This window comes from Cavia porcellus, unplaced genomic scaffold (assembly GCF_034190915.1).
Source record: "Cavia porcellus strain 051 isolate PalLab524CR breed Dunkin Hartley unplaced genomic scaffold, mCavPor4.1 scaffold_49, whole genome shotgun sequence".
Lineage (NCBI taxonomy): Eukaryota > Metazoa > Chordata > Mammalia > Rodentia > Caviidae > Cavia > Cavia porcellus.
Genome location: NW_026947532.1, coordinates 1,339,673 through 1,353,767, shown reverse-complemented (window position 1 = coordinate 1,353,767; position 14,095 = coordinate 1,339,673). Strand labels below are relative to the sequence as shown.

Here is a 14,095-nt window from a genome sequence, read left to right as displayed (position 1 = left end):
GCAAACAACACCGGTCTCATTCATTTACCACAGGTGAGCAAACTCCGGAGCTTGCTAGGCGCTGGGCCAGGCCCCACATGGGTTTTCTTACCATTTCTTGGACTCAAGTGGTACTCTCACATCCTTAGGCAGCTCTGAGGCAGAGCCTTTAAGCTCTCATGTCCCTTAGAGCCCTGAGGCAGAGCCGTTACTGTAATCTATGGGAAATCCACTCATGCCTTTTGGTGATGACCGAGTTTTGGAACTGATTACCTATCACTGTAGGTCTAAGAAGTTAGGTGACGACCTAACCTGACCTGCCTTAGGTCACAGTCCGTAGGCTCACCTGACTGTGACTCTGTAGGCCGGGCCCCACACCATATTTTGTTATCTTGGGGACCACTTCCAGTCCCCCCAAAAGACCATACCTATTGATAGCTTATCACACTGAGGACAAGTTTGCAAAAACTCTCCATCTTTGGGCCTTTGTTTTGAGAATGTGTCCTTCTCTCCCTCTGCTCCTCCAGGATCCCTCCCCCTCCCCACACTTAGGAGACAGCGTCTTTCTTTACAGCTTTCCCCCTGTATCTCACACACCAAACTCCCCAGCTTTCTCAGTGTCCTTCTTTCCTCCCTGCTTCACCCATTTCTCAGTCCCTCCCCACGCGGGGCGCTGACCCGCCTTTCCAGCCAGGATGTGGGAGGTACGCTGGACAGTGTTGGGGGAGGTGCATGCAGACAGCGTTGGGCTGTGCCCTGGTGGTGCTCTGCCCACCCTGCGCACTCCGCCCCCACCCTGCGCACTCCGCCCCTACCCTGTGCACTTCTCACGTCTCCCAAGCAGTCCCAGCTCCCCGCCCCCCAGCGCAAGCACGGCTCTGAGTAGCAGCTCAGAGGAGGAGACAACCAGACACTACGGGGGAAAAAAGGGGCCAATTCTTATTTCAAGAGATCTCTAATTTACAAAAGGATTCACAAGTCTTATTTAATACAGTTCAAATTGGCCAAATATATTAGAGTGCACTCTGATTTTATAAGATATATCTGTTGTTTGTTCAGTCTGTTTACAGATTGTCCATGTTTGTCCATTTGTCTGCTCTGTGAACAGCTGTTCCTTCTTGTTTGAGCTCAACATTTTTTTCCCTTTTACATTCTCAAACCATTTAATCAAGTTTTATTTGGGTTATATTAAAAAACATGCTTCAGCCGGGCGTGCTGGCTCACGCCTGTAATCCCAGCACTCCGGAGGCTGAGGCAGGAGGATCGTTTTGAGTTCAAGACCAGCCTGGGCTACAAAGTGAGCTCAAGGCCAGCCTGAACTGCATAGCGAGACCCTGTCTCAAAAAGACAAAAAACAACAACAAAAAAACATGCTTCCACCTAGTTTGCCAGCTGGTCAAAATGTTGCTAAAACTGGTTAAATAAACTGGGGTGAAAAGACAATAGACAAACTTTAAGTGATAAACAGGGAAGTGGCCACCTGGTAATTTTACCAGCCTTGTTTATCAATTAAAGCCTTCAATAATCTCCCATAGCCTTATGTGAGACACCTCAACTAAAGTTCATATGACTAAGACAATTCATTGCTGGTGATCTGAAGGTATATTCATACTTTCAAGTGTAAAATGGGGATTGTTTCTGCTGTCTTTTTCTTGTGTTCTAGCCAAGAGATACAAATCAGACCAACATGAGTAAACCAGTCAAATAATTTTAAACAAAAGTTTATGTAATGTATGATGACAAATGTTTTCTTTCAGATCCAGCCATACGCTTAGAGATATTTCACAAATTTCTTCAGCGTTCAAATGTTAAAACACTCATGGTTGGTAGCCATTTAATGTTCTTTGTTAAGCTTACTGCCTATATTGCACTGTACTGTTATCAATCTTCTAGATGTTTAACACCTGAAATTAAGAGGTAATTATAAATTCCTTTTGGATTCCTTTTGCTGGGAACCACTACATCTTTTCCAGAAAAAAAGGTTATATGATGCATGCAAAACACACAGACCAACACTGGGGCAGAGGCCAGGCTTGAGCCTTTCCCAGCCTGTCTGCCTGCCCTGGCTCCGCACTCCACCGAGCCATAATTAATTGTATTCAACTGGTGTTAAATGACACCGTAGCTGATCTCTCTCCTAAATAAAAAGGTAAAATTAATAAAACAGGCCATCCTCAAAAAATCAGATGGCATTAGATATTTTAATAGCATAAAGAGATACTTATATATGACAAATAAATGACATGTCAGTTCCTAAAATTCTCTGGACCTTATCCTCCTTATGGGAAGCCATTACTAAAGTTATAATCATAAACACCCTGTTGATTGTATTTGGCTCCTGCATACTTAATTAATTCTACAGATACCTTCTACTGTGGACCAGATCCCAAGACAAAAGGCTAAACTTGGCCCTCAAACCCCACAGGGAGACCTTCTTAATATGGCTTTTCATGTTTTCAACAACAGAGATAAAAAAATAACAATCTGATCTTTTAGCAGTGACACTTGGGGCTTTGAGATAGGTAAACCAACACAAGGTGGAGCTTCCTGAGCCCTTCCTGGATCATGCCTCAAATGTAGCAAAAGGACATTGGGCAAGAGAGTGCTCCATCCTGGCGTTCCTTTGGGACCTTACCCCAGGACTACTGGACAGTCCTAGCCACCAGAGAGTGGGTAAGCCATCCTAAATTCTAGCCCTCACAGGAAATGCCAACACTGCTAGATTCATCACTGACAGATCTGCTTGGATTTGCTGCTGAAGACTAATGGGGTTCAGGGTCCACAGCCCTCATTAAGGTATCCTTCTCAGAGTCCCAAGTCCCACTAGAAGTCTCAGGTAAGACATTCTCTATACTTGTGGACATAGAGGCCATGTATAGGGTTCTTCCTGAGCTTTCAGGCCATTATATTAAGTCCTCAGTCTCTATAGGGGGTATTGATAGCCAACCTATGCAGCCTTTACAGACAGGGCCTATTTCATCAGGTTCCAGACTGCTTCTTCTCTGGTCGATCCCATAGTTTGAGATACCTCCAATCCCACCTGCACTGCCCATGCCATGCCTATTATTAATTCATCTCAGGGATCCTTCAATTCTTCCTTGTGTTCCCCAATATCCCATAGCTTCCAAACATTTACAGGTACTTAAACCTATAATTAAGTGCCTTTTAGACAATGGTTTTCTTAAACCTACCCCTTCACCCTATAATACTTCTAATCTCCTGGTACTCAAGCCTGATGGGTCTTACCCTCTATTACAAGACCTTAAGATACTCAATAGTGCTGTTACCCCAATCCACCCAGTGGTGCCAAACCCTCCCTCCACCACTCACTTTACAGTCCTAAATCTTTTTTTTTTTTTTTATCTTTTTTCCTTTTTATCGGTACTGGGGATCAAACTCATGACTGCCTGCTTCCAAGGCAGGCACTTATGCCGCTGAGCTAAATCCCCAGCCCTACAGTCCTACATCTTAAAAAATGCCTTTTTATTCCTTTGTGTTTATGCCGACTGACCTAGACACTCTGAGGTCTCAACAGCTTACACCTGTTATCTCTAGTAAACTCTCTCCTCAGGGATATACAGCACCCCCTTCTTTCGTATTTACCAGTTTCTCAGACACAACCCTGGTCAAGACTGACAGATAAATTTTACCTTCTCACCTTTGTTTGTACTTTTTCAGGATAAATAAAAGCCTTTCCCACAACCAGGGAGACTGCTGATATACTTACTAAAATCCTGTTACAGCAAATCATCCCAAGGACTACAACCAAGGTGGAGCGGCCCATACCTGGTCTTCTTGGCAACCTCAACAGTGGTCAAAGTTGTTAGACTGCCATCCTGGTTTCACATCACTCAGGCTAAGTGGTGCCCTCCCAACCCTAGATCTAACTATCATTTTGCCCACTCATCTCCACCTCACCAAGGCCTCACAGCCACAACTCTCAGGCTGTCATGTTTTGTTATCCAATTTGGTTCCTAATTTCTTACATTCTACTAATTATCCTTTTTATAGCAGGACTCTCAACAGTCTTTTCTAAAGACTCCCACATCATGCATACCAGACACAAGCCTTATCTACCCTCTTAACTTTTACTCTCTCAGATGGGGAATAATCACCTCTCATAACCCCACACTTACCTTTCAGAATTCTACCTAATAATAACCTCTCATAACCCTACACTTATTTTTCAGAATTCTACCTTACTGTGGCAATGATTCTACCTCAACCTGGTCCTGATAAAATGACATATCTAAATCAAAGGCACCTTTCCTCCTACCTCACCTGGGTCCTTAAATATGATAGTGGCCTGCCTCCTCATCAGACCTTGTCTCTTTCTTTTTCCAGTCTAACATATGGGCATTCACCAGTGATAAAGTTGTCCTGATTAAAACACCTGGCACCAGCTTCTACATGGACATCAACAGTCATCCTGTCAACACTCCTAAACCCCAGTACAGTGCCCCCTTTCAGCAGGAAGCAATAAAAGAAAGAAAAACTTCACCCTTTTTCCAAATAATAAAAAGACAGGAATTAAAGGATTTTGTGCCCTGGATGGAAGCTGCAGCGGTGGGAGGCTGAACCAAGAGGCTCTATCTTGAGGTCATCTTCCCCACCCCTAAGCAATTTACCTGTGGCACAAAATGAATTCCAATGGGCTACCTGTGCATCAGTAATGCCCCTTAGGCTCCACCCCAAACCTAAGCTATATGTATGGCCCCGCACCACGTGTCAGGCAGAGAGAATGCCAGACCCCGGAGGTCATGGAGTCTCTCTCCACATTCTTAAAGTAAAGGCCACTCTTATTTCATACTTCTTATCTTTTTAGCTGTGCCAAAAATTCTCTCAGAATCGCCGGGATCCGAACACCCCACCAAAGACAGTCCTGGCTCTTGTGCACAACGAGGGAAAAACCAAGCCACAAAGATCACAGGAAACTGTGCTCAGGGCCAGTCTGTGCCAGCAAAGGCATGACACAGACCAAGAAGGTGACAGGGGGACAGAGGAGCATGCACACAGGACAGGGGCGGTGGCAACCATGGAAAGAGGGAGCTGGTCACCTGGGCTCAGAAGGAAAGGGAGCTTAGAGATGGGACTGGCAGGAGACCAGCAGGGTGCAAGCCGCTGAAGGCTCTCAGCACGGGTGCCCGGCCCAGAATCCACTCGCCTTAATCGTATTGATGAGACACAGTGCATATTCCTGAGCCTGGAAGGCAGAGGAAAAAGGGCCGCAGTCATAAGTTCAGGCTGGGAGCTCCAGGGCCAGCGCTGACCTAGGAGATCCCCTAACCTTTGTTCCTTATTTATTGTGCCAAAAGCAGGAACAACTGCTTGGCACCGTCTGGAGTGCAGTGGAGGCAAGGGAGGGGCTTGTCCATCTCCCCTGCTCTTCGCACTCTTCCCTAGCAACCTGCTCCCGAAAGCTCTGAGGGCCCCGAAGGAGGAGTTTCCATCTGCTCCCAGCTGACCAGGGGCACGGACCCTCCTTGAAACCCCCATTCTGATGAGTCTACAAGCTCAAGGCTCCCAGTTCCACCTTCTAGGCTTTCTTGATGAACCCCAAATGTGGAAGCAGGTTCTGATCTTGGGTTCGGGTCCTCACCAGTAGTTTGATGGCTGTCACACAAGAAGAAATCTGAAGCTGGGTTGCACACCTGTAATCCCAGCACTCAGGAGGCTGAGGCAGGAGGATCCCTGTGAGTTGCTGGGCCGCATACTAAGTTCCTGGTATCTGAACTACAGAGCATGACCAGGTTGTGAGAAGCATTAATGAAGGCCAACTCCAGGATGGGAACCAAGACCAAGACACTGGCCCAGGATGCCCACGACTTATGGCGGAAGCACTGTCAGCCGGTTTCTGGGCCGAAGGAAGCCCGTCCTCCTTTCAGGGACAGGCCCAGCCCAGCCCAGGGAGGAGACTCACCCTCCCTGCTACTCCCCTCTGGTCCTGAAGGGCAGAGTCCTCCTAGCAGCTGCGTCCAGCTGTCTGTCAGGTTCTCAGGTAGCTGCTGGAAACAGGAGAGAGGTGATTAGCTTCAAGGCCTTCAGTGATCAGTCACTATTTATTACCTCTGTTCCAGGCCCCAGGAAATCCAAGATGACTCCAAAAGCAACAGACAAAACGATAAGCAGTCGTGTTGTAACTTGTGACAGGCCAGTAGCAAACTCCGGAGGGGCTGTAGGGAAAGAAACCTGCTCCTCTGTTGGTGGGCGTGCAGACCAGTGCGGAAATCAGTGTGGAGATTCCTCAAAAACCTAGGATTAGAGGTCCATTGGACCCAGCTGTTCCCTTTTTGGTCTCTTCCCTAAGGAATTAAGTGTCTTCCCATAGTGATACAGGCACATCCATGCATATAGGGGCACAGTTTGTAAGAGCCAAATCCTGGAGACAGCCCAAATGCCTGCCAATCAATGAATGGATAAGGTAGACGTGGTTCTTTTATACAGTGAAGTACTACTCAGCCATAAAGAAGGATAAGCCTGAGACATTTCTAGCTAACTGGATCACCTTGAGTCCATACTCTTAAGTGAAATAAATCAGACACACATGTGTAAAGGCTATGTTGCTTCTCTGGACTGAGAAAGTGAAAGTGTAAATAAGGAACAAACATATAACAGAGATGCAAAGGGGAAGAAAATATTCAAGTGGGGAGGGGAACCAGGGAGAGTAAGGAGGAAAGGAAAGGAGAGAAAAGAAGGAAAAATGGAAACAAAGCTTTTGTAAATAGAGAGGGAAAGAGGGATAGAAGAGAGGGCAGGGGAACAGGAAAAAAGAAGAATCAAGATATATCATGTACAGGTACAAATTCTCTATGCCGAATGATCCTTGTGTGTATCTAAAATGTACTCATAAACTTAATTCATTAAATAAAAACCTAGGTCATCACCCCTCTGCGCCACGCCACTGCTGGGCTGCACTGGGGGGGGGGGATCCTGTTGGGACTGTAAACCCTCAGCTGCAGTAACAAAGTAAAGAGGCAGACTGTAAAACCCAAGCAGATACCCTGGGCTTGGTGGCGCATGCCCGTCATCCCTGCACTTGGGAGGCTGAGGCAGGAGGATCGCCGAGAGTTCGAGGCCAGCCTGGGCTATGCAGTGAACTCAAGACCAGCCTGAATCACAGTGAGACTCTGTCTCAAAAAGCAAAACTAAATAGATAAATAATAAAAGATGGTTTTTATTGAAAAGGTCAAAAAGAAGAAGATAGCTACTCTGGAAGAATAGGAGCACCTGGGGCTGGGGATTTAGCTCAGCGGCATAAGCACCTGCCTTGCAAGCAGGCGGTCGTGAGTTCGATCCCTGGTACCGATAAAAAGATATAAAAAAAAAAAAGAATAGAAGCACCGGAAGCGACAGGATGCCGCCCTTGGGGTGGCTGTGGGCACCTGTCTGCAACCTTTCTGGCCTTAAGTTGCAACCAGCCTCTTCGGGATGGGTGGACCAGGAAGCGTTGGGTGCACCTGGGCAGCCAGGAAGCTGCTGCCCTCAGTAGACTGAGTGCCAGTGGGGCCCATGGTGACCGTCCCTCGGACAGGAGTGGCTGGCACAGTTCGGGGAAATGGTCTGTCCACACTCCTGTCCTCCACTTAGTCAGGAATGCATGACTGGCTTTAAAACTATGCAAGACTGAAGAGAACATCTGGGTTTTCCAGAAGGACAGCCTGGTGCCTCAAGCCTTTCTCCGGCCACCCGCCAATGTCCCTTGAGCCCTCATCAACGTGGAGCACGAATCTAGAGCTTTCTCCTGAGGTTCCCTTAGAAGTTTCTGGCCTATGGGGCTGGGGGTTTAGCTTAGCGGCATAAGCGCCTGCCTTGAAAGCAGGCAGTCGTGAGTTCAATCCCTGGCACCAATAAAAAGGAAAAAGACAAAAAAGAAAGAAAGAAAGAAAGAAAAAGTTTCTGGCCCAGAGTATTGTAGCCGCTGTCACCGGGGACAGCTAGGCCAGCCCTGTGCTCCTCTGCCCGGTCACTTGGAGAAGGAGGCAGCTGCTCGGTCTCCTGGCCTGGACGTGGACTTAGCGCTCGGTGGTCACTCCCTGCCACCCAGCCACAGAGAGCGGGGCAGGCTAGGCTGGGTGTTATGGTCAGGGCTGTAGGGGACAACTGGAGTCAGGACACAGAATTGATAACATTATTTTATGGTGGCCACCAGAGTTAAATACGTGAAAGTGCAGGACATCTGTCCACAGCACTGACGACTCAGGACATTCAGCCAAGGGCTGGACCCCACAGCGGTGTCCTGCATGAGGCCAGCTGAAGACCCAGAGCCCATGACAGTGCCTCTACGAGTCCAGCTGGAGGTCCAGAGCCCACAAGGACTGTGCCAGTTTGCTTCATGGATCCGTGCTGGGAAGGCCCAGAGGTCAGCGGGGGGCCAGAGAGCCTGTCCAGTGGGGCGAAGGGCCTGCACCAGGGCCAGGAGGCAATGCCCAGCTCAGGACCAGGCTCCCCAGAGGGAACCGCAGCCATCTTTGGCGACAGCACCATCCTGAGCTCCCTGCTGGTAAGAACAGCCAAGCTCCTGTCAGGAAGAAGCTCATGAAGGCCCACCAGGAGGATCCTGGGCAATAGGAGAGCTAGCGGCCATCAGCACTCCCTCTCCAGGTCTCCTCTTTACGCCGCCGGCCACCACCCTCAGGCAGCCACAGCCCACCATGCTGCTCCAGTTCAGCAGTTCAACCACCACATGCCTGCCTGGGCCTTCCTTCCCAGCCACGATGTGAGGGGAACCACCCCTGAGAGCAAGGGCAGCCTCTCCCCTAATGCCAGGGGTCTCCCCCACATCTGACAGGTCCGACAGGGGCTGAGAGCTCTAAGAGCCTTTGCCCACTGCCTTGTTCACTGTCACTTCAGATTATCCCAATCTGGATTACCTCAGATTACCTAAAGCTAGATTACCTCAGATTACCCCAGACTGGGTTACCTCAGATTACCTCAAGATGGATTACCTCAGATTACTCCAGACTGGGTTACCTCAGATTACCCCAGACTGGATAACCTCAGTTAACTCAGGCTGGGTTACCTCAGATTATGCTAGATTGGACTACTTCAGATTACCACAGATTACCCAAGACTGGATTGACTCAGATGAACTCAACCTGGATTACCTCAAATTACTCCACACTGGGTTACTTCAGATTACCTCAGGCTGGATTACCTCAGATTACTCCAGACTGGGATACCTCAGAGTACCTCAGGCTGGATTACTTTAGATTACTCCACACTGGGTTACTTCAGATTACCTCAGGCTGGATTACCTCAGATTACCCCAGACTGGATTGCCTCAGATTAACTCAGGCTGGGTTACCTCAGATTACCCCCATACTGGGTTACTTCAGATTAACTCAGGCTGGGTGACCTCAGATTATCCCAGACTGGATTACCTCAGATTACCTTAGGATGGATTACCTCAAATTACTCCAGATTGGATTACTTCAGATTAGCCCAGACTGGGTTACCTAAGATTACCCCAAGCTAGATAACCTCAGATTAACTCAGGCTGGGTTACCTCATATTATTCCAGACTGGATTACATCACATTAAGCCAGACTGGGTCACCTCAGATTACCCCAGACTGGATTACCTCAGATTACCCAAGACTGGGTTACCTCAGATTACTCCAGGCTGGATTACCTCAGGTTAATTTAGGCTGGTTTACCTCAGATTACTCCAGACTGGGGTACCTTAGATTGCTCCAAATTGGATTACCTCAGATTACCCCAGACTGGGTTACCTCAGATTACTCCAGACTGCAATACCTCAGATTACTCCAGGCTGGATTACCTCAGATTACTCCAGACTGGATTACCTCAGATTACTCCAGACTGGATTACCTCAGATTACTCCAGACTGGATTACCTCAGATTACACCAGATTGGATTACCTCAGATAATCCCAAACTGGGATACCTTAGATTGCCCCAGGCTAGATTACCTCAGATTTCCCCAGACTGGATAACATCAGATTAACTCAGGCTGAGTTACTCACATTAAGCCAAACTGGGTTACCTTAGATTGCTCCAGACTGAGCTACCTCACATTAATCCAGACTGGGTTACCTAAGATTACCCCGGGACTGGGTTACCTCAGTCTGGATTACCTCAGATTACTCCAGGCTGTATTAACTCAGATTACCTCAAACTGGATTACCTCAGATTACCCCAGACTGAGTGACCTCAATCCAGACTGAGTGACCTCAGATTACCCCAGACTAGATTACCTCAGATTAACTCAGGCTAGGTTACTTCAGATTACTCCAGACTGAGTTACCTCACATTACCCCAGGCTGGGCTACCTCACATTACCCCAGGCTGGATTACCACAGATTACCCCAGACTAGATTACCTCAAATTACCTCCAGCTGGATTACTTCAGATTACCACAGACTGGTTACCTCTGATTACCTCAGGCAGGATTACCTCAGATTACCCAACTGGGTTACCTCAGATTACCTCAAAATGGATTACCTCAGATTACTCCAGACTGAGTTACTGCAGATTACCCCAGACAAAATTACCTCAGACTACCTCAGGCTGGATTAACTCAGATTACCCAACTGGGTTACCTCAGATTACTCCAGACTGAGTTACTGCAGATTACCCCAGACAAAATTACCTCAGATTACCTCAGGCTGGATTACCTGAGATTACCCCAGACTGGCTTACCTCAGATTACCTCAGGCTGAGGCACCTTGCCTGAGTGCTTTTTTTTTTTTTTTCCTTTCTAGACAGGATCTCTCCGTGCAGTACAGGCCAGCCTTCAGCTCACTTCATAGCCCAGGCTGCTCTTGAATTTACTCCAGCCTCCTGAGCGCTGGAGTTACGCCCCAGAGCTCCTTCCATGAGAGGCGATCTTGCAACCTCCAGGTCCCAGCCACAGGCTCTCTGCTTGGGAAGGGAGTGTGGAGGGGCAGAAGCACCAGAGGCCTGGATGGTAGCTGCGATGGTTCCCTGTGACCCTGGAGCAAGATGGCTTGTGTTGGTGACGCTGGTCACATTACAGATGCAGAAGTGGGGGAGACATGCAGAAATGCCAAGAGCAGTTCTCTCTGGTAACAAGTCTTGTGCTTAGCCTCCGTCTCATTTTCCCGCCACATTCACATTAACACAAAAAAATCTTTCACCTCCAAGCTGTCCCAGCCTGACTGAGGCGCCATCCTGGGGACCACCAGGCAGAAGGTGCAATTCTGCTTTAAGCCACAAGGTGGTGGCAAAAGCCAGCGCATCCTCCCCGGGTCCCCCTCAGTCTCCTCCCTGCAGAGATTTTGGGGCCCTGGAGCAGAAGAGGCAGGCACAAGGGGCAGTGAGTGCTGAGACAACCCCAAAGACCCTCCTACTGGGGCAGGAGTGCCCAAGGTTCCCAGAGCCGGCATGGCCACTTCATGGTGCCTGGTTGCACTTGTCTGGCAGCTCCCCGCCCGCTGAATCACTGGCCGGTGGCCAGCTTGGCTTCCTCTGCGACAGCCAGAATCAACCTGGAAGATGGGACCCAGGCAGGGCCGGGAGCAGCCTGGGGAGCAAGTGGCCAGGCCTGGACCGTGGGAGCCTCAGTCGACAGGTGTGTGAGGCCACTGGGAAGCCAGGCTCCTGGACAACGCTGACAGGTGTCCACCCAAAACCGGGGGAGGGGCTAAGGGCTTCAGCCCTTGACAATGCCCACCTTGGAGCTGCTGTGGAGCTGGAAGATAGAGGGGTCAGGCCTGGACAGCTGACCTGCAGTAAGCTGGAGGTCAGGGCTCAGCGTGTGGACAGACAGGCCAAGTGCAGTGGTGCCCGGTTTACTTCACTCATTGTACAGTTTTGGGGAAGATGGGTGCATGGGGGAAGTGGGGCTGGCCGGGCTCACGCTGTCACCTGGTGTGGAATTTGCAAAAAAAGAAGCAAAATTTCACCAGACGCTTTTGCTCGTGAGCCGCACTGTTTGCCAGCAGAAGTGTCTCAGAACTGAGGTGCTGCTGACCCTGACTTAGCAAAACCAATATCAGGGCCTAATGGGACACAGGGGACAAAGAACAGTTCCCTAAACAAATGGGAGAAGCCCTGGAAAAAGTCCAATGCAAATGAAGAACTGGGGCCCGGACACCGCAACCTCCAGTGGCCCTGCACCTGGCCTGTTCACCTGTCCCAAAATCTATAAAAAGCCACTGAGCTTCACATCTATGGTGTCCACTGGGGATGCCTTCCCCAGCCTGCAGGGAGCTCTGACCTTTATCCTCACTGTTAAATGTCGCTGGCTGACTCCCCAGTGTCACTCTGGGCTGTCCTAGAACCAGATCCTGAGGCAGCTGGTAGGGGGCCACTCCAGGTCAGCGGGAGGTTTGGCGATCCTGGCCCCACACGAACCAGGCCAGCAGTAGGAAGAACAGCATGGTGAGGGCCACAGCCAGGGTCACTGAGGGCACCAGGTCCGAGTCCTCCGAGCCAGGGATGGCATCACCATGGGCATCACCGAGGGCATTGGGGACCCCAGAAAGCTGGGTGTCAGAGATCTTCTCTCCTTGGGGCCCCGGGCGGCCCATCTGTGGGAAGGAGAGAGGCACAGTGCCCCCACTGCCTCCCTGTCTGCCCTCTTGTCCCACTCCCTCAGGGGCATGGGCATGGGCAAGGACATGAGGAGCCCTTCCCGTGACCCTGGACAGCACTGGCCTCAGCTCTGTCCTCTGAATCTCGGAGAAGAAGAAGGCCCCACCCACTACCCACCTGCCTCTCCTGCCTGCCCCTACCCTTACCTTGCCCTGGGGCTCTGGTCCTAGAAAATCAGAAACGGGCAGCCCCTTGGGAGACCTTGGACCTTGTGCTGGTCCCAGAATGCAGCCCAGCCAGTTGACTGGGCCACCAGGAAGCTGTTAAACTGGTCTACAGCGACCTTTGTCAAGCCTAGGAAGAAGCTAATCTCTCGGTGCCAGCTGTCCTCTGCCTGAATGGCTGTAGCCAAGAGTCACACCAGCCCAGCCTCCTCTGCCCACAGCTGGCCACACCTGCAGCACTCACCCATGTGGCTGTGGCACGGGGGCCCTGCCCCATCACATCCACCTCGATTAGAAGAGAGGACTCAAACAGGAGGTTGGAGGTCCACAGGGGCAGGGAGAACCTTGGCCCCCTCTGCTGGATGCCCACAGGGTTTGAGAGGGTCACGGCACTGGAGAGGGGCAGACACCCAAGAGGCAGGGGGCTTGGTCCAGCCTCCATGGGATGTGTGCCTCTTGGGCCCAACCCCAGCTCCATTCCTCCTGGTGGTTCTTTGGCTCTTCACGTCCACCTGAAGCCCTGCGGGGAACTCACCTTCCACACCCCGAAACCCCCAGGAAGGGCACTGGCAGGGGCAGCCCCACCAGACCCCCACTTGGACCTTTCTTCTGCAAAAGCCCCTCCCCAGCTGGATTCAGAAGGGCTGGGGCTGTGCTGCAGGAAGGGAGGGACCTGGCCAAGGCTGGGTCCCCACCCTCCTATGGGTGTGTCAGGGCCAGAAGGCCACTGACACAGCCAGGCCGGTCCCTGAGCAGCCCTCCTGCCCAGGGGCCTGACCTGAGCGCAGGAAGCACACAGGCTCTTCAAGGGAGCAGGGGCTTCCAGGACTCTGAGCCAGCACCGTGCCCCACTGTGCCCCATTGCCCCAGAAGCTGGGCAGGGCCCAGCACAGAGCCAGGCAGAGGAAAGTAGCCATCTGGCAGCACGGAGTGGCACAGGCCGCCGGGACCATAGACGATCCTACAGGAGAAAATCATCACATCACTAACTTAAAAACATCTGACACCACCTTCGCGCCCATGGCAGCAGATTCCGTGGCAAACAAGGGTCCTTGTGGACAGAGCTGGGCAGGGCTGCCAAAGCCACCAGCATCGGCGTCCACCTTCTAGCCCAGACCAGAGGCTCTTGACCACCCCGCAGAAGGGACAGGGAAGTGCACAGGCTGTACGCGTGACCCTTCTCAGAGAGAAAAAGAGGCCAACCTGAAAGCCACTTCGGGGAAGTTCCACGCCCCCCAAACCACACAGCCACGCCAGTGCAGAGCCATCTTATCTACGGTCTCAGAAGGCACAGCATGACTTCCTGGGCAGGGACTGGGCTGGGCAGGGACTGGAGGCCAGGGAAACGTCCAGGGAGACAGAAACCTTCTACCTC

At 50.7% G+C, this 14,095-nt stretch overlaps 1 long non-coding RNA gene across 1 annotated transcript; it reads right to left on the bottom strand.

Annotated features, from left to right (window-relative positions):
* Window positions 1-915: 915 nt before the first annotated feature.
* LOC134475003 (uncharacterized) lies at window positions 916-12,823 on the bottom strand. Its single transcript, XR_010045994.1, has 3 exons — window positions 12,703-12,823; window positions 10,640-12,492; window positions 916-5,984 (listed from the first exon to the last, which is right to left on the bottom strand). It is a non-coding gene; the product is annotated as an uncharacterized LOC134475003 (long non-coding RNA).
* Window positions 12,824-14,095: the final 1,272 nt, after the last annotated feature.